This window comes from Brassica napus, chromosome C5 (genome assembly GCF_020379485.1).
Source record: "Brassica napus cultivar Da-Ae chromosome C5, Da-Ae, whole genome shotgun sequence".
Classification (NCBI taxonomy): Eukaryota; Viridiplantae; Streptophyta; class Magnoliopsida; order Brassicales; family Brassicaceae; genus Brassica; species Brassica napus.
Genome location: NC_063448.1, coordinates 27,401,938 through 27,423,459, shown reverse-complemented (window position 1 = coordinate 27,423,459; position 21,522 = coordinate 27,401,938). Strand labels below are relative to the sequence as shown.

Sequence of the window (21,522 nt, the reverse complement as noted above, 5' to 3'; positions counted from 1 at the left end):
ATATAAGAAATAGGTCTGTCTGGACCATTTGCATGTTTTAAGCAAATTCCCCCAAGTTTGAAATTCAGAGAAATACATTCTGCAATGCACTTCTTTTCCGGCTTCTCGCCCAAACATTGCCCCTGTGCTACACATTCTCCCGCTTTACCTATTTAACTCATAAAAGAGGCAGTAGTTTTTTTTTGAAACTAAGTTAGCAATAGTTTCAAATGAAATATTGACAAATTTAATATATTAAAATATTTTACTCATTTCTTGAGTCATTTTCAATAAATGGATCTATCAAAAGGCTCTTGATTTTTGTAGAGTTTCGGAATGATAACAGTTTTCTTTAAAATTTGAGAAAATATAAACATATACAAATAAATATCTTACCAGAAATTGTAGGAAAATGGCTTATCAAGGTAAATACCATCAACAAAGAAAAGAGAAGAGATAAACTTTTCCCGGTTGACATGGTATTTATGCATAGATTACACAATAACTCTTTCTCTGAATATCCTTCAAAAGAAACAAAACAAACAGATTTTAAAGTTAACATTAGCCGATATTCTGGTGTAATAACTCTTAGAAAAATATTCTAATGAAATAAACACCTACATATATTAAAAATACATACTTGTACAATCTGAATAAATAAAATTACAAAAACTAAAATTTTGCACAGTAAAACGTATTTGAAGAAAAGGATTAAAGATCTATTCTCGATGAAAACGTAAAAGAAAACTATTAACATGTATATGTATTTCTAACCTGATCTACCTTTCGTTATTTGTATTATGCATTGATCGATTGTATGGTCTAATTGTGTTATATATATATATATTCATGATATGTCTTCCATATATTATGTAATAAGTATTCATAGTTAATTTTCCATATTCGAATATGTAATAGTCAACAGTTTACTATATATGGATGATATAATCTTTTGTATATATATAAAATATATATTTCGTATGTTGTAATGGCTTCCATAAAAAACGGCTGTGTAAATTTGTTAACAAAATTATTATTTACTGCATATGGATCGTATAGTATTTTGTTTACATATATCTTTCATATTACGTAAATGGTTTCCACAAAAAATGAATATAAATTTGTCGAACGAATTTATTATTTGCTACAAATGGATGGTATCTTTTGTTTTTATACGGGAATTTACATTTTATTTAAAAGGAAAATAGTACAATTAGGTATGTGGTATTGAAACGGTTGTCATTATGATAATACCGGTTTTATTCCTACCCTTTTAGATCCCCTATATATTAATCTTGCGGTATTACTTGTTTTCGTAGTCACGTGTCAAGATGGTCCATATAAATATAAATTATATTTTTTATTAGAATAACTATCAAATTGATTAGTTGTGTATAAAAGACTATTTTTTCTTTCTTTAAATAAAAACTACGGAATTACCTAATATGATTAACATATATATAACAATTAATGATTATGAATAATATCTAGGGCAATTCTTTTAAATAATTTTTTTTAAGTTTTTATCAAAAAAAATAGCCCTCAAGAAAGAAAATGACCAAAATTGCTCTTTTTATTTTGAATTTTTGAATATTTATTTTTTTATTTTTAAAAATTTGAAACCATATCCCCAAAACTCCACCCCTTAACTCTAAACCCTAAGTCTAGATTAGTTAACTTAGGGTAAAAATGTATTTTTAACTTTTAATAAAACTTATTTTGGTCATTTTCTTCATTGATGACTATTTTTGTGACAAAAACTTAAAAAAGACAATCCTAAGGAATTTCTCTAATATATATTTGATAACAATTTTTTTATCCTCTTTTTTTTTTAGTTTAGCTTTATACTATTAAAAGAAATTAAACAATCATATTAAGCATATAATAAAAAAATTTAGATTTTTTCTTATATTTTATATTTTGAATTTTTTAGAACGACTATAAATTACTAAAAATAGTAATTGTCTCACAATGAAAATTTTGTGATCAATGTCTTAACTTTTATTTGTTCAAGAAAGAAAAAAATGATCATAAATCGTATGAATATGAAGTCTCATTAATAGATATTCATATTATATATATTTATATCAAGATCATTTAATTAAATTATATACTATATAAAAATATGTTAATTTCAAATTTTGCAATGATAAATTATAGAGAAACTAATATTTTAATTTTGAAATTTGAATAGAAAAATATCACATTAAAAATTTTGTGATTAACAGTTTAAAAATTAGAACATGAAATCAATTATGGAGAATCAAAGTAAACAAATAGAGAGCAGAAAAACTAATCCCTTTTCGTCATTTAACAATCGATGTTGCCTATCTGGTTTTGGTGATTTATGTCAGCCGCAAAACTTAATTTTCTTTTGTGCATATGAAATCTTAAAAATATTTAAAATGAGTTGTAATACATTAACTCTTCAACAATTATGATACTTTAAGAGACCAACATTTGTATTCGTCATTTTACAATCGATAAAGATTAAAGTGTTGCAAAATATTAAAACCATTTAATGAACAAACATTAGTATAAAAAATTCACCATTCGCATATGCGCAAATTATCATCTAGTATTCTTAATGTGTGGAGACTGATAGGAAAACATATACATCAAACAAATATAAACCTATCAATTAGGACCGCCGTCTGTAGTCCAAGCCAGTACATCTTATAAATTACACTAGAGCTTGACCCGTGCGACCGCACGGGTGTTTATGTAACGATTTATGTATATCATATATTTTGTTAATGTGTCGTGTTATATATATAGATATATATATTTATTTATTAAATGTGTGTTGGAACAGTTATGTAAATATACAAAAAGATTGGATGTATATATATATATATATATATATACTATGTTTGATCAAATTTTATATTGACATTTCTTTCATATTTAATTGTATGATTGAAATGTATTATTAGTATATTATGCGTTTAGGTCAAAAGTTACAACTATTCTAAAAACCCAATTGGAAGGGATATAAATTGGCCCGCCTATTTTAACTAAAATCATGGGAATAAAGTTAATTTTACATTCAAAATATGAAGATAATATTCCAAAAAGTTTATAATAAAAAATGTTTGAACATAAGTGAATCACGTCTAATATATATGCAAAATTTTTTATTGGTAAGTTATAGTAATAAGCATTAATTTTGTTTATATATGGTAATATATATGTATTATAAGACCAAAAGCGTGGAAACTAACTTTTAAATTGTTTTTCATAGTTTAGGTTGTTTCAATAGTTTGTTAATATTTGTTTCGATAGTTTGTTAATATAGGTGTATTTTAAAGTTGATTTAATTACATTTAACTCAAATTTATTTAAGGAAAATTAATCTAACTGAAAAGGACAAACATTAAAATAGGAAATTCAATTTAATTCTCAATGGCATGGAAGTGTAATTAAATTTAAAAACTAAAGGGTATTTTCAATGGGTACTTCTATTTTAATAATATAGATGATCTCGAGTTAATAAACCTATCAATTAGAACTGAATTCATTTAGACTTTAACCTCAATTGGGCTTAAACCCGTTCAGATTAGAACCAGATCAAAAACCTTAAACTTAAATTTTAATTTATTTAATTATTTAGCAATAATGTTCATGTTTTAAACAAATATAGAACTAATGATAACGTCTTGTACAAATATAAAATTCCGATAACTATAACAACATTAATGTGTAGTTTTAGTATTAATGCTCATGTATTTAACAAATACTAGATTAAGCTTCATGCCTTGTGCGGATTAAATGTTGTATATATAAATATTTTTATGTTCAACTAGGGCCGGTCCGCGCTACGCGCGGAATGTGATTCTCTAGTTATATTTTTTTTTTTGCGTAATTGTTATTCAATCTTGTTGTTTGCGGGCTAAGATAATGAGTGGAAGTGGTATGTATGAAATTGATTTATTTTTCAAATATATTTTAGGTCGATGGCTTAATTGGATGAGGGATTATGTGTGTGATGACATTTAGTTTAGTCATTGTGGTTTTTATTTATAACTTTGTGTTGTGTTTATGTTTTTTCAAAACCTTTTATGCATATTTTGGTTTGTGTCAGTGGCAGAGGCAGTGAAGAAGCACGTGGATCAACTGATCCATGTCAATTCCAAAATTTTACTGAGTATGCATGTAATTGTAGTTACACATTTATTTTTTTTGTCATCTAGTAGATTAATATGTAAACTAAAAACGTCAATTACACCAAGCCGGCAAGGAAAAAACCTTCCGGAGCCAACAGCCAGCGTAGTAAACATTACTACCCGGAGCCAAAGATGAAAAACTAGAGAACAACTTACGATAAATAGGACTAGAAAGAAACAAGATCCCTGAAACTTTGTGGAGGTATAAGAGTTATCAATATGGAGAAGCAATTCGAGAAAGGAAGCCGGAATGAACGAGAAAGCGTTGAAGGTTGATATTATTGGGGTGATAGAAAGCTCTATGATCCAACAGAGAACCACGAGCAAACGCCACTCAAGAACATGCTTCAGCTAAGGAAACCACGAGAAGACGAATCTCCACCCGAGCAGTCGACGAAGAAGATGGTTGACAATCAAACTACTCACAGACCAAACGCAATTGAGCTAAAGCTCCACAGCTCCTTACCAAGAAATCCGGAGAAACCCGTCGGTTTAAAGCCAAGGAACAGCACGACATCACAAAATCGAAGCTTCACAATGAATCAAACATCAGTAAACTCAAGGGTCGAGCGCCAATACCTTACCAAAGACAAGCTCGGGAGGAAACTTGACGCCACCGAGAACAGAAGACAGCTCCTTAGAGCAAGAATGGGAGACCCAAACCGTGACCACTAAGAAGCCACCAAACAACACTGTCTCAAGACCACCAACCTACATATTTCAAAGGAATCTTAATCACAAACCAGAACCTAACCACTAGCCAGAGCTTCTGACCTTCGACAAAGACAAACACAGAACAAGGAGAAGAGAGCCGAAAACGCAGAACCACCGCAAACCCACTTGGAACCGCTTCACCAAATCTGATGGAAGAAGTAGCTACCCACATCAGAGCCGGATAAGTCTTGCACACCGCGCACCAGAAAACAAATTCAGAGTTGGAGAAGTAACCCAAGCATAGCGAGAGAGCAATACGTAACCCCGACAACACCTCAAATGCACAAAGCAGACCAAAAGAACACACCAAAGACCATATACTACCACATAAACAAGACTAGACACCTATGGTTTGCTTCAAAAGGAAAGAACAAGAGCGTCGCTTGACCACCGAACTTCAGAGGCACATGAACAAGCTAAGGAAATTCACGACCCCTTACCTAAGCCGAAACGTCCAACACGCCTCAGACCTCCATCCGAGTAACAACGAACAGAATCCAACACCAGAATCATCAGATCCATCCATAATCCCAGATCTGAAACAAAACCCACAAAGGTGACGAGTTACCGAAATTAAAGACAGAGACCTATGTAGAAGGGAGAGATAGGGCCGCTCCCGACGGCGGTGAGAAGCACCGACCGTCGGAGCAGAAGACTAAGATACGGCGGCTTTTGGTTCTTTAGGTTACTACTACTATTTCAATTCTCTCCCATTTCACATTTATTAATTGGTTCATTTTTAATGGTTTGACCCACTTAATAATGGTAAATCTTTCATTAATTTTATATCTATATAATTTTGACCCCGGTAGATTTTGATTCTACCTTGTGTCATTGTTTTTTGCGTAATTGTTATTCAATCTTGTTGTTTGTGAGTGAACATAGTGAGTGGAAGAGGTATCGATGAAAATGACTTTTAGTTAAAGTATGTGTGAGGGTGATGGTTTGATTGAAAGAGAGATTATATGTGTGATCAGTGGCGGAACTACTCGAGGATGATAGAGTTAATGACCTCGTGACCTTTATATTTTTGTTGTTCATATTAAAAATTTGTCAAGGTAAAATAGAAAAATTGGTTAATTCATCTACAATTGATCATCTTGTTTGTTAATCTTAATTATTGATCTTTTTGTTTAAAGTTAAAATCTTAATTATTGCACTTTTATAACGTTATTACTAGTGGTGTGCTCGCGCTTTGTGCAGATTGTTTGTCATTTGTGCTATTGACATTTGTATATTGTTATGCAGAAATGTTGTTATATTTGTAGTGTATTAGATGTATTTGATATAGGGATGGATACGACGGTATTGTGTTAGTGTGATTCGATATATTCATATAAGTAGTTGAAACTATAATCATCTTCGACATGTGTTTAGTTTTTGTTTGACCTATTGCGTTGACTAATGTATTGTATAAATATTCAGAGTACGAAACAAAATTGTTTGAGTAAGAAGAGAGATGTAAATAAATTTCGTGGAGGTGTGAAAATATTTTATAATTTTCTATGTCTTACATAGACGAATAGAATAATTGTTTTTGGATAGTATATGGTAGGTGTTGGGCTTTGGGTAGTATATGGCTCTTAGTCTTTCACCATGTTAGTTGGGGATCTATTCTCTCGGTGTCCTCCTCCGATTCACTGGTGTTCCGAGGCTGTTGCCAACCGCCCCCGTTGAAACCATCCGGAGCTATTTCCAGTGAGTGTTCGTCTGAACTGTCCTGCTCTGATATTCTCTTGATTCTTCTAGGTGATTGAGAAGCGGTTTGTAAGGATACTAAATGTTGTTTTTTACTCTAGCTTATACATTATTTCCACAACTAGACTTTCCTGTTTAGCTTTGAAATTAATTTTAGTTTCTTATGGGCTTTTAAAAAAAAAATTTTGCAGTCCGTAAGAACCTAATGGCTTTATATCAAATTCTAGTTCAATCTCACTGTAACCAAAATTTCATTATAGCAATGATATTTACATTCTTAGCAAGAAAAAGTTATGGGCTTTGAAGTATTATTCTAAAAAGTAATTGAACGCGTAATAAATAAAGTATATGAATTCAGTTATTTTCTTATTGAGATAACATGTTTTCGAACTCGTACTCCATGCAATGTATCTCATTTTTAGGTTTTTATTTTGCTCTATTTTTAAAAAAAAAAAATCGGGAGGTTAATGATTAATATTGTTAATTTCATGTTTTTCTGCTCCATTCCGTAACTATAGTACTTTATATTTGATTGTACTTGTTTATTTATGTTTTCAGTTTGCTATGTGGAACTCTGTTTGGGTGGTGGATTTGGTTTCGTTGAGAGCATTTAGTAACATGGTTCTAATGATATGATCCAATCGTGCTATTTTAAGGAGCTTCTGAATTTTACTTTCATCTTCCATATCCAACAAAAGATAGGATGATTACTTGGCAGCGGTTAATTAGCTGCTGATTAATCTATTGTCTTGGTGTCGTCGTGATTTATGAATGCTGTTTTTTTTTTGTGTCCTTAGTTTTGAACATATTTTTATGTGGTGATATTTAGATACTGCCTTTAGTATTATGTCAGTATATTTTTGTCAATTGTACATGTATTTTGTTAACTACGACTGATTTTTGTGAGTAATTTATATATATATATATATATATATATATATATATATAATTTAATTAGTAATTCTTCCATCATTTGTTTTTTAGTCTAAGCTAAAGTTTGGTGGTAAAAAGAAATAAATTCATAAGATTTATTCTTCTTTATTTTGATTGGTCTTGGTTTGATGAAACTTTTAAAAATTTAATATTGTTTGGATGGCATAATGTTGTAGTGTTTGTTGCTTGTAAAGCAGATGAGTAACGCTCATGTTTTCTAACTCGTACTCCATGCAATGTTTCTCATTTTTAGGTTTTTATTTTGCTCTATTTTTTTTTAATATTTAAGTGGTCAATGATCAATATTGTTAATTTCATGTTTTTCTACTCCATTCCCTAAGTATAGTACATTTTAATTTGATTATACTTGTCATTTATGATTTTAGTTTGCTTCGTAGAAATTTTTTTGGATGGTGGATTTGGTTAGATTGAGAGCATTTAGTAATGTGGTTCTAATGATATGGCCCAATCGTGCTATTTTAAGGAGTTTCTGAATTTTACTACCATCTTCCATATTCAACGAAAGATAGGATGATTATTTGGCAGCGGTTAACTAGCTGCTGGACTAATCCATTGTTTTGGTGTTGTAGTGCTGGTCTAATCCATTGTTTTGGTGTCATCGTGATTTATGAATGCTGTTATTTTATGAGTCTCCAATTTTTTGTACATATTTTTATGTGGTGATATTTAGATATCGCTTTTAGTGTTACGTAAGTTTGTCAATTGTAAAGGTATTTTGTTAACTACAACTGATTTTCGTGAGTAATTAGTATTTTTTCCATTATTTTTTTAGTCTAAGCTAAATTTTTGTGGTTAAAAGAGAAATAAATTCATAATATGTATTCTTTTTTATTTTGATTGGTCTTGGTTTGATGAACTGTGAAAAAATAATTATGTAAATAAATAATTATGTATTTTATTAAATCATCATTTTCTGACACTAATTGATGTCAAAATTTTGTTTGGATTGAAAGTAAAATATTGATTACGAAAAATGTGTTGTTAAATGTTTTAATAGATTTAATATAAATAATAAGGGAATTTTTTAGGTAAGATAGTAATTTGGTGGTAAACATGATTGTTCCCTTTGCTTCTTTTGTAATTTTTTACTTGTTCTTTATTTCGGAGTTCATGATCATCAAGATCAAAACTCATCGGCTTCTTTGTCTAGAATATCTTTATTATTCTCTAACTGAAATCTCACAACCTTTGTGGCTTTTGACCTTCTTTCTCAGTCAGAAGCTTTGGCATATATTTTTCTTCGAAGTTAGGGATTTGACAATCTTGTTGGCTCTATGCAAGCAAGTAAATGGCTTTTGCTTGACGAAAAAAATAAAAGGCTTTTGCTTGTAGTACGTTCTCGCATGTTTCTTGAGTTATGTTTAAGCATTTAGCTAAAGAATCCATCTTTTTCTTATACTTAGGTATATGTTTATTATCATGATTCAAATTATCTTGTGACAATAGATAATATAGCAGTTTCCGAGTGACGACAATAGTAATTTATATTTGTATCTTTGTGACCATGAAAGCTAATACAACTCTTAGAATTCAACACAGGTTTTGAAAAGAAAAAAAAATAAACATGATGAGCCTGTGTGTGCTTTAATGTATGACATGATCCCTCCCTCTATAACCTTCCTGCCAATAATTTTTTTACATTTAGTCAGCACACTTTAGTAATCCAAATCATGGAAGTTGGATAGTTCTAACATGGAATTACTCTCCCACCTGTATCCTCATCCCCAACATTCTCACATTCGTAGTAATCTCTAACTGCTCCAGTTTCCGATCCATCCAAGTCTTATTGAGAGAAGAAGCTGTGGTTTTTGGTTCACAGGATCTTCAGCTCCTGCTTCCACCAGAAAGCACATAACAAAAAAGTTTTCTAATTTTGGGGAACCTCTCTGGATCAGTGACTACAGAGCAGGTTGTCTTTATCAGTCACTTGTAGAAACATATATTGTTTAATCACATTGTTTATCTAATTAATGGACTGAAGCAAGAAGACTCATCGGCCCAAGTGACCACAAAATATGTTGATAACCATATAACTAACAGAAAATAATTGAAGAGAAAATCAATTCGACTAATTTGGCGGAGATATTCAAGAATGATTTCGTTGATGACTCTGTTTCCCACTTAGGTCAACGATGTTGAAAACATCCATGAACCAGCCAGCCACCATATCAATCTCAGCTATTTATAAAATGAGAATTAAACTGGTAGAGAGTAAACAAATATATAATCAAATACTGAGGTGTGTAGATTTGTTTTTACCTTTACACGACATGATAATAGTGAGGAATGAAATGATGAATTTCCTGGATGCTAACTAACATACTTATAGCAGATTCAGCAAGTGGAAGAAAGGAGGGCTGCCCTGAATGGGAATTCGTGGAAGGAGTGGGGAGATGTAGTTAATAAGATTGTTTATGACAATGATTCCATTACAGAAAGTTTTATCGGATGGGATGGATGCCAAAGGGTTACCGCCACTGATTCCAGGAGATGCATATTCCAATTGCCAAAAAAAAAACCCTAGACCAACTCGGGCCAGGATGCTGATGTAGTTAAGGGCCCAATAAAAAGAGTAGTCCATATCTCATTTGCTTTCAACGAAAACATAGGATTGAAAGTTGTATGATAGCTTGCCATGTGTCGTACCGTGGAGTCTTTCTGGTCAACTTTATCACTATAGATAGATATTAGCATTGGCTCCAGTGAAAAAAAAATCATAACTCCGCCATTCTGTGTGATTATATTGAAGAAGAGAGTTTTTGAAAATTATATATTCTATGAGTAGTTTATTTAATATTTTTTATGTACATTTTATATAATTTTCTCTTAGACCTGGATATTTAATCTGGACCAAACCGAAACCGACTCAAAACATAGGTTTGGTTTGGGTCCGGATTAAGAGAAAATTACCTAATAGGTATTTCTTTTGGACCCGCAGGTCTTTGTTTGAGTTTGGGTCCTACCCGAGACCTAGTCGGAAATATTTTGTGTATATTAAGTATATTAGGGTATTTCGAATATGTTTCTGGTCTTACATATATTTTTTAAGTTTTAAGTTTGGATTTACAATAGTTTTGGGTTTCAGGTAAAATTTGAATTTTTTTTTTTTTTAAATGGGTAGTCGGATAAATTTTGAGTATTTTTGGTTCATCGGGTCAGATTTCGAATAAAATTTTAGATTTTTAGGTATTTAAATATTTTTGGATTTTTTGGAGTTTAAATATTTTTCATGTTTTGGGTATTTTTCATATTTTTAGATAATTCAAATCTTTTTGAATACTAAATACCCGAAATGATATATCCAGATCTGATATACTTACCATTGAATTTGTGGAAATATTTGAAATATATACTGCAAAGCTTTATTTATATGTATAGGTTATAACCCGTTTTATGACGTGATATTGTAAAAATTATAACCAAAGAAAAAAAACACTTCAGCATCCTGGTTAGACATGGAACTATAAACCGAGAACCAAAAGTGAATCAAAACCGAAGCAAAAAAAACTCAAAACTAAATTGATATTCACAAATAATTAAGTGGTTCCTATATATCTAAAACCAAAAAATCAAAATTGAACCTTTAGAAAATATATTATTTTTTTGATAAATATAGATTTCAAATATGGTGGTTCCTATGATTGAAGAGATATACAAATTTTAAAAATGTGATTTTTTTCAAAATATTGTGATTTCCATATCTCTGTTGAAAATTTTAATATTAATCTACTTATGTAAAGTATTCAAAATTTAATAACAATGTAATTTTAGATAATAATTTTTCGATCATAAAGATATTTAACAAAACTGTGAAATTGTTTTTAGCTCATTTCTGAAACACTTAAAGAAAGAAACCATAGTACTTTTCTATTCAAAGAGACACTTAATCATATATAACATGAATATGTTTGCATGTCACGTAATTGCAATAGGAGGTGGACCTGAGAGGTTATAATATTTCATGTCTAACTATTACATAATTAAGAATATTATAATATTTTATAGTTTTCATGTGAATATTATATATTTTAGATGCCTCACCATTTTATAGTGCAATTGTATTGTGGTATTAATTTTTTTGTTTTATAAATTTATATTTGTTTTTCGTTTTAAGTGTTCTATATTTTTTTATAAATTTACATTGCAGATGTATCATATATTTGTCAAAATCTATTTCGTTATTCTTTTATTGTTTCCGTATTTAAAAGTGACATTTATTACGTGTATTTGAGTTATGGTAACTGAATATATTTGATGAAATATTTATTACAAATCGATTTTTTTATATTGCTAAAATGCCATAATTTTTTTTCAAATGCTATCCATGTTTCCAAATAATATAGATATATTGCTATTTTTGTTTCCAAACAAATCTAAAATGTACTTCAGTTTTAATAATATAGACGATGATCCGAAGTAATTTCTTTCTGATGAGGATTTGAAGTTTATAATAAAAGTGGATATTATATTTATTTGATTAGTTAGTTTAACGTTTGATTTTGTTTTTTGTTTTTAAATCTAATATGCTTTTATTTTTATTTGTTGTCCAATATATATTTCAAGACCTTTTACTATTTTAGTCATTATCTTCGTTTTCGTTGTGTCTTTTTCGTTTAATGAAAAGACATTCTTATCTCATCTTTGTATACCTCTAAGGCTCTAATTAAAATTAACATGATTTTTCTATTTTTATTAGTTTTGTTAGAAATTATAATTTGCACTAGCATGTAAATATTTTCATTATTGCAATTGTTATACAGTTTCATAAATGTTTGATCAAAATTTTAATACATGTATATAGCAAATAGAGTATAATTTTTATTATTTCAGTTAGGTTAAATTCTCAAAACATTGCTTTGTTTCTTTTTTGTACATACTTTTCAATTTATTGATAGTTTATTACTTTTTTTTGGAATCACTAATTTAAACAATTCAATAAGTAAATATATATAACTCGCTGTTATAGTAAATTATTTTAAGTCTGGTAAATACAATGAAACCATATATTAATCATTAGTATTCAGATAAATATATTACTTAAGTTTAAGTCAACCAAATACAAATGTGTAACTTTGTAAGATATAACCATCAGGAAACAAAATATTACAAATTAACACTTTCTTGTGTAAGAAATGAGAGATCAAAAAATGTTCCAACAAAAGAAAAAGAGAATGTATGTATTGCAAAATGTGTAAGTTTTATATATAAAGTGAAATCTACTGGCATTAGTATTATTGGTTAAGTGGCAGCCATTCCATTTACAGCTCTAATTCTCCAGACTCTTCATTCTGAAGCTTGATCTGAACCTCTTGCTTCACTTTCCCATCAACAATGTTAATGATGCTGTCATCTTTTTTTTTGGATCGAAATGATGCTGTCAAATGATGCTGTCATCTATTGGCGGATTATCATGCAACTTTAGCCATTTCCCAATCTGCATATCCCCAAACATCTCTGGATCCCCAAACACCATCGCAGATGTTATCAGAGGCTGGATATCAAGTTGAGCTTCTCCCATTATGTCACCAGCAGAGAATGTATCATAATCATACACTTGCTGCAATCAACAGGGAAACCAATAAGATATACATAATAGATATATATAACAGATTTTTGTCAATAGCAAAAGTGCTTAGGATAATAGGCTTACCAGTTTTACAGGACCATAGCTGTCAGGAACAGACAGCATGAGTTCTTGATTCCATACCGGGTTCAAATTACAATTCACAACAGTTTTTTGAAGTTTATGAACAATAGCTTTTAAGATCCACAAAGAGTCTATAGATGCAGGTTAGTAAACAGTCACAAAGAGATACACTTACTTGCTTCCCTAGATTCAAGGCAACATAAGCATCACTTGACATCATGTCTCTGATAGCTAAGTTAGTACCTTTCTTAACAGCCACCTCAAGCAATCCAATAAACTCTACCATTCCTTCTGCAAACTATCTCATCATGAAGATGATACCAAGAAAGAAACTGTTTAAAAAAAAAAGAAGATTGCAAGTTAGAAGCTTTACTATCTTCTTTGACAACGAACTTGGGCAAAACTATCAATGAATTTTGTAGAAAGACTTGATTAAGAAAAGATAGTTTCTTTGTCGAGCAAGCTTACCCTGTTGTTCTCCTCAAGCTTGGTTTCAGAAACTCTTGGAGTTCATACTTTGACCTAAACAAAAAAAAAAAGATTAAAGATTTGAGTAGTAACTCATCATGAAACAAAATAAGACTTTGTCTAGGTATTGGTGTTGGCTAGGCCAAGCAGTTCACTGTGATTACCAAACCTGAATTGTTCTTCAGGAATGGGTGTAATCGGTCCGTTTAACTCATCAAACCGGGTGTTCATCACTGAACCGTATCACCTAGTGAAATCAAAGCCGCTCAAGGAGAACATAGAACCCAGTCACTTGTAAGTGGGAAAACGATGAAATGAAATAATTTGAGCTACCTACATTAAGTGAAGAAAGATTAGAAACCTTTTTGTTGCGACAGAAGTCTTGATCACTCCAACACTTCTCATCAACATCCTTCTGAGTTCCAATGTTGTCTCTCAAAATTGAAGCTGTTAAAGAAGAAGAAGAGAACACAATCTTATCTATGCTCTCTGTTCTTTCACATGCTTCCACCACATTGATAGCTCCTCTCACCTCCAAATCCACTTCCTTCTCCTATAATAATGTTTCACACTAAATCTAAAACAAAACTCTAAACCTACACAAAAACATATTTAGACGATGATTGATGAAGTCACTCACATCGTATCCTTCAGGGCTATCCAACAGGCAGAAGACGGCGTTAGATGTCTTGAGAGAGACAAGTATGCTTTGATAATCCAACACATCAACATCGTACACAACTAATCTCTCCTCTGTTGCTTCCATCTCTCTGATTGTCTCCTCAATTTCACTATCTCCTAATTACCAGACAAAAACAATTGAAGGAAACAACCAAAAAAATATTATTTGTAGTCGTGCCAAGAAGAGATAGATACCGTAAAAGTTTTTACGAATAGCTGCGTGAACAGAGTATCATCCTCTGCTAAGCAACTTCTTGTGAACATAGCTGAGCATCCGGATGTTTCTGGCTGGAATGAGTGAGTGGTGCCTGAAAACAATTACAAACAAAAATAAAAATAATAAACCACCGGATTTGCAAAGAGGTAAAGCATAATTAATTCTGATATAAAAGGAGTAAAGAAGATAATTGATTAATCAAAGTGGGTCGCGGTAACGACGAATTACAGAGAGCAGAAACGGTGACGACGAAGTGAAGAGTCGGAGACGATCAACCATCAACCCTTCAGACGAAAATAGTAGTGAGATTGGCTACCGCGGCTTGAGATCCTCTGCAATTGGAAGTGAGATCGACGATCTTTGGGAGCTAGGAGATATCGTGGCTTATGGTCGCGAAGGAAGCTTGGTCACGGCAGCGGAGGGAGGCAATCGCGGAGCCGCCACAGAGATGACATGAGGAGTCGCGAGATGCCTTGCTGAGAAATCGAGGTCGCGGAGACGATAGAAATCTTGCAGTAGAGATGGCCCTGTTGGGCTGCCAGAGAAAATGATGGCCCGTCAAACCGGTTTAAATGAAACGGTCAGTTTCATCCACCCGGACACGTGCCGCGTGTATAGGAGCTGATTTAGTGACGTGGATTAGGAGTAGGAGTGAGAGAAACATATTTTTATAGATTACTTATATGAGATGACTATTTACTTGAGGTTAAAGATCTGAAATAATATGTATATGTGACACAGTGCGTTGTAAAAAAATTTAGATATATAAAGTCGTATTGGTTGAAGTGTTATAGTTACGGAAAGATTCATGCTAAAGATCAATATCTAAAGATTATACGTTTAGTCTTTTAACTTTAGAGCGTCTTTTAACCTTGGAGCATTCAAACCTTTTTGAGCATGTTAAGCTTTGTTTACAACAATTGACCATGCACTTTGAGCATTCTAAGACTTTATTGAATCATTTAGCATACAAAACAATATCTTAAGTATATTTACTTACAATACCTATAAGAACCTTCTCGTAGAAATCGAAATAGTTTGAAAGGTTAACATGTTCTTTCTCAGCAACCTTGACACATTGTTATATTGACTCATCATCAAAACACAAAACACATAAAAAAATGAGTGAATTCAATCAAAATCATACCAAGTGTTTGGCCTCTATGGCCGGAGCCTTAGCCTTTATGTGTCTCATGTCATGCGTTTGTTGTAATGGTTTTCGATATACTTCTTAGTTGCAGCATCTTTCTTCATTGTTGAACTCGAAATCAACTCTTCATCCTCTACAGCCTCTGACGTTGGAGATGGCATAATATTCGCTACCACCTGCTCTTCGTGATCCGTTTCACAATTCTCCTTTTTTTGTCTCCCAAAAACATAAAAAAATGTTGCTATTTATCTTCCATTGGATTTATTTTTGTCGCAGCCATCGACGGAACGCCGAGATGTCATCTCTACTTTCTTAGTCTTTCCTTTTCGCATGTGGTTTAAATTTTCCGATGAATTTGTAATTTTGGCTTACTCATGGTATTTATTTTAGGTCAAACTTTAAACTTTGTAACTTTTATGTTTTTTTTTTAATTATTAGATTTTATGATCCGTTAAAATAAATGACTTTTATATGTACAACATGTTAAAACAAATTTTTACTATAACTTGAAATTAAATAATATTTATTTACAAAAATATAAAAAATTAACCTTGAAATATGAACATGTAAATATAATACTACTCCCAAATTTAGTAATACTATTAGTTTTAATAAATTATGTTCCTTTTTGTTTATGATATATAGTAGGGGTGGCCATTTTACCCGATACTTGAACCCGTATTCGAACCCGACCCGAAAAACCAAAACCGAAATCCGAACCGAAATAGCAAAATGCCTGAATGAGTATTGATTTAGGAGAGAATGGATATCCGAACTCAAACGGGTAATATCCAAACCCGAATGGATATCTGAAAATAACTGAACATATATATACTTGCCCTTATATTTCTTGTTTACATCTCTCATTTAATTTAAAATATTTATATTGATGTTACACATACATTAATATCATATAATATACATATAATTACGGAGAAAATGATTTGTCACTCAATTAAAATGCATGTCAAGTTTTTTGTTTCATGTATTAACAAAAGTTACATTCAAAATTTCAAAACAATAGCCAAATTAATGTTTATTTATTTTTGAAATGTTATCTCCAAATTTATCAATCATTCAATCTATTAAAAATAAAAAATCAGTTAAGTGAAATCTATATTTTTAAATAGAATAAACCTAAAAATGAAAAATTAAATTTTTTTTCAAAATCTCAATATCCGAACCCAATCCAAAATAACCAAATCTGAACTAAAATACCCGAACCCGATCCGAAGTATAGAAATACCCGAACGGGTTCAATACCCCTATACCGAAATACCCAAAATTCTGAAATACCGGACCGACCCCGAACAGGTATCCGACAAATAATCTTCTGCATTTTTTTATGTACACTTACTGTTTAAAACTAAAAAAATTTATATTTATTTCAAACTTATTAATATCATTAAATTATGAAACTAATATGAAAATTATTTGACATATATATATATGGATGATGATGATTTATTAGCGAAGGAGAAAAAGATAGTCTCCATGTTTTAATGTCATTCTCGACTTTCCATGTGGGGAAGAAACTTTATAATTTTATACAAAAATCTCTCCTCAAACCCAAAATGCTAATCTCTTTTGGCTTCTTCTTCATTCTTCCCAGATTCTCTGCAGAGGAGGATCTATGAATCCATCCCCTCCCCCTATCTAAGCTCCTCTTCTTCGTCTTTTCCATCGGTTACTCTGTTTCAGAAGATTTTTTTGACTGAAGGCATTCACTCTGTTTCAGAGGCTTCCAGAAGCATCAATGGCCGAAAGTTTATCTGTTTATACGGAAAGGCTATCTCTTTCTACCGCTATCTCTCATCTAATCTTTCGTGATTTAAGCTTCTAGGTTACTATGCATGTTAGTTTTATCATTGGAATCAACCTTCAAAAATCTTCTCTTTTTTTCTTCATAAGATTTAAAGTTATGGTTTTTTAAGCTCTAAAGGTTTACTTATATTCTCAGGTTTTAATGTTTGATGTAAACATGACAGTGCAGAAATTGTAATAAAACAACCAAAGAGATCACATCTGTTCTTAAAGATGATAGTTTTGGTGTTTGCAATGGTCTGTGGTCTCTAAATTTGCTCCGTCTGCTTAAAACAGTTTAGTGTCCAAACCTCACAACTTGTTCGAACTCGTATCACTACTCGAATTCATTACCCAAAGCCAGAGACTTTCAATAGGTAAGCAACTCTTCTTGTTTCTTTGTTTGTTTATTCACTTCTAACTTTGAAACTGATCTGAATGTGAGCACAATCCGGTGAGGTTCTTTACGATACTATCGATGCAGAGATCAGGAAGCAGTTGGTTCGAAACATTGGTTTGATATCTCTCCACCGATTCGTTACCCAGTGCTTGAAAATATGACGACTACGAATCAGTTAAATGGAGAAGCTCCACTGGTTGTGTAGGTGGAAGCTCAAGCAACAACCGGAAACCTCGGCATTATCGGGAGTTAGCATCGTTATTTGCCAAAATTTCCGCCGCAGAGATGAAACGATTCAAGAGAAACCCTCGAACAGGTTAGCCATAAAACAGTGAATTAGTATGATTTAAGAGATAAGAAGAGAGGATGAGTTCAAGAAGAGAAATACTCACATCTATTTATACTGTTTACACACCGCCTTTCAGATCTAAGCAAAGCATTGAAGACGAATCGAGGAGGAGAGTCAATAGGATTTAACACGAAGCCATTAATCAAACCGTTGCAGGTAGGGAGACGAATCGCAAAAGTCATGCCTAGCCGTCGCACGAAGAGGAGCAATGAATTTCATTTTCTCACTGCAGCCGTATTAGGGATAGACGGAACCCATTCTCGTTGGGCCGGAAACACTTCTAATCTCACAGCCCATGAACACACTAAAGAACGAAACCGAAAATGTTGAAGTTTAATGAAACGTGCGGTTTGCCTTATGGACACGTGTCATTACGATATGAAATGACTCATCTACGTGGATCCTAGGTGTCTTTCTAAGGAGAGAGCAAACCATACTTTATATAAATAGACTAGGGTCGGGGCGGGATGTATATTAAATAAAAATTGAACCGGTATAGTATATATTTAACATATATTTATTACAGAAAACTATACACACTAGTTATTTTTTTACGTGTTTTGGTATTAGCAGACTAATAGAACTATACAGTTATATTTATATATTATTTTTACATGTATTTATTGTCTATTATGAGTGTTGATCATATGAAGAGAAAGTTATGGGCTTGGTAATTGAAATATGCTATCTTATTAATTTAAACTGTTGGTTAATTTATCTGTAATTATTTTTTTTATTTTTTTGGATTTCTGCTTATACATCATAATTTTGAAATGTATGCTATTTGCGGTTGAATAATTTGTATCAAATAATTTATGTATATGACTTTCTTTGAGGTTCCCGCTAGCTGTACCCTTTACATAATTTAAAAAAAAAAACTGTCAGCTTTGGTGAGAAATTAGCAGTCTAAACATCAGCCATCCGGTAGGGCTGGAAATGGTGTTCTTGGTGCTCACCGAGGTTTGGTAGAATAAACTATATTGTTTGTAAGGAACAAATATGAGCATATATGAACTATTTATTTCTTGGTCTTTAACTCTTAAGCATATGATTTTAGGTTTTGGAGAATGATATTCATAATGGTATTAATGTTCTATTCGCCAGTTTGATTGCAAAAAGATTAGTTACCAAGATGTTTTGTTTTGTCAAGATTTGGAAGACTCGTTAGTAAAAATTAGTTTTTTTTTAGAAGATCCAAAATTTCATTTGAACTAAATTACACACTATTTGGATTTTCATTACCCGGGTAGTAAAACTTTTTCTTTGTTTGCAGAACTTTTAATCATAATTTATAGCGTAAACTATATATTTATTATGCACATTTCTGTATATTTTTTTATCAGTCAAAGATTACGTAAAGAAAGTTTCATTTTTAATCATTCGAGTTTTTTTTTAATTTTATTTGTATAGGTTAGGAAAATATATACAACCAAACAAATGAGAATACATTCAAAGATTTCATTAAATATTTTAATTAGTATTGATTTTTATTTTAAAGTTTTTTGATTATATATTATGTGTAGACAATTAGATATTTTCTTCGTTTTTATCATCATTTCTGTTGAAACAGTTTGACATCTAATCTCAAATTTCATTGTGATAAATAAAAAATTTAATAGAATTATTGAAATTTTTATATTACGCCTATTTTTATTTTGAAGGTATAAATCCTTTCATTTATATATTTCATTTTACTTTTATTATTTTTTTCAAATTATATTATATTTAGGGCTGGGCAAAAAATCCAGATACGAAGAACCAAACCGAACCCGATCCGAAAAAGTAGTACCGAACCCGAACCGAAATTGATTAAATATCCGAACGGGTTCAAAATTTTGGTATCTAAAAAACGAAAACCGAACCCAATCCGAACCGAAGTATCTCGGATACCCGAATGTAACCGAAATAGATTTTTATACCTAAATATATTACTTATTTTTAGATTTAATATATATTTAAAAAATCCAAAATATATACGATACTTTAAGTTGTCTAAAATACTTGAAAGTATACATAAATAGTCAAAATTTAAATGTCTAAAATAGCTAAAAGATATTCAAAACACCAAAATACTTGAAAAATCTATTGATTTTCTATCCAAATATTCAAATCAAACCAATTTATATGTTAATTTTAGGTATTTTGACATATATTATACTAATTTTAAAAATAATTTAAATGGGTTATCCAAACCCGAACCGAACCCGCAAAGATCTGAACCGAACCCGAACCGAAATTTAGAAATACCCGAATGGAGCTGGAATTTTTAAACCCGAAAATCCGAATTCCGACTAGATCCGAACCGAACCCGAATGGGTACCCTAACACCCAGCCCTAATTATATTGCGAACTTAATTTTACACATTTTTCATTATTGTTTTTTTTTGTTTATTGTTTTAAATATATTCCATTCGCTTCGAAAAATCCATGTTTAAAAGAAAATTTCAGAAAGATAGATTTTTTTACATTTTCAACGTATTATTTAACTGATAAATTGTACATTTTTAAAAAGGTATTTATTAAAAATTGATTGGTTAAAATGTTTTAGATATATTTAATTATAAAATTTATGTATTAGTAATTAACATTAATATGTTTTAATATGTATGAAATTATTAAAACTTATATCTTTTAAAAATAAAGGTTGAAAATCTTTTTGAATATTAGTTCTTGCTACGTATTACTTTTAGTTCTGGTATTTATATAAATTTCTTGTTATTTATTTTAATTTTGTTTGATGAAATAGGAAAAAGATAATATCATAAATTTGTGTTCGTATATTTTTATTCTATGCTGTTTATTTATTTTAGAAATTTATATTTCTATTATTTTACGTATTTTGGGTTAGAAATATATATTTCATCAAATTTAGTTGTTTTATATATTTTAGATTTCTGATTCTTTTCTTGAATACATTTTTGATTAATTTATTAATATTTAGTTGTGGTTTTCAAGGCGGTAACCATAAGTACAAAGTAAATAAAAAATATCTTAACCTATCATAAAATGTTGTAGTTTTTTTGGTGAAATTTTAAAGGTTGTAGATTATTTCAACCTTTTCTAATAGAAAGCTGATCATGTTTATCAAAATATTCCTATTTCCACTTACAAAGAAATCGTTAGCCAAGCCCTGAATTTTACAACTGTCACGTCTCACCACGCTTGCATTACGGTATAATGAAAATAACTTTTGGTGCCAAAATGTTTCAAGCCAAAACAAAAAAACAGAACAACCGCCCAAAACTTAAACACAGAGATGGTGACGATTTGTTAATGGCTCCGTAGAGTTTTTTTTT

General features: G+C 30.9%; 2 long non-coding RNA genes across 13 annotated transcripts; one reads left to right on the top strand and one right to left on the bottom strand.

Moving 5' to 3' along the window:
- Positions 1–8,977: 8,977 nt before the first annotated feature.
- Positions 8,978–15,155, bottom strand: LOC106406436. 12 transcript variants are annotated; one of them, XR_007323483.1, is made up of 9 exons: positions 14,753–15,155; positions 14,503–14,615; positions 14,267–14,424; positions 13,796–14,179; positions 13,627–13,680; positions 13,162–13,490; positions 9,771–13,068; positions 9,222–9,689; positions 8,978–9,131 (listed from the first exon to the last, which is right to left on the bottom strand). It is a non-coding gene; the product is annotated as an uncharacterized LOC106406436 (long non-coding RNA). The 12 variants fall into 12 exon arrangements; XR_007323482.1 differs by having other exon boundaries at positions 9,222–9,409; XR_007323485.1 differs by having other exon boundaries at positions 8,978–9,127; positions 9,222–9,409.
- Positions 15,156–16,748: 1,593 nt separating this feature from the next.
- Positions 16,749–19,061, top strand: LOC125587777. The gene is made up of 3 exons (XR_007324151.1): positions 16,749–17,854; positions 17,962–18,193; positions 18,303–19,061. It is a non-coding gene; the product is annotated as an uncharacterized LOC125587777 (long non-coding RNA).
- Positions 19,062–21,522: the final 2,461 nt, after the last annotated feature.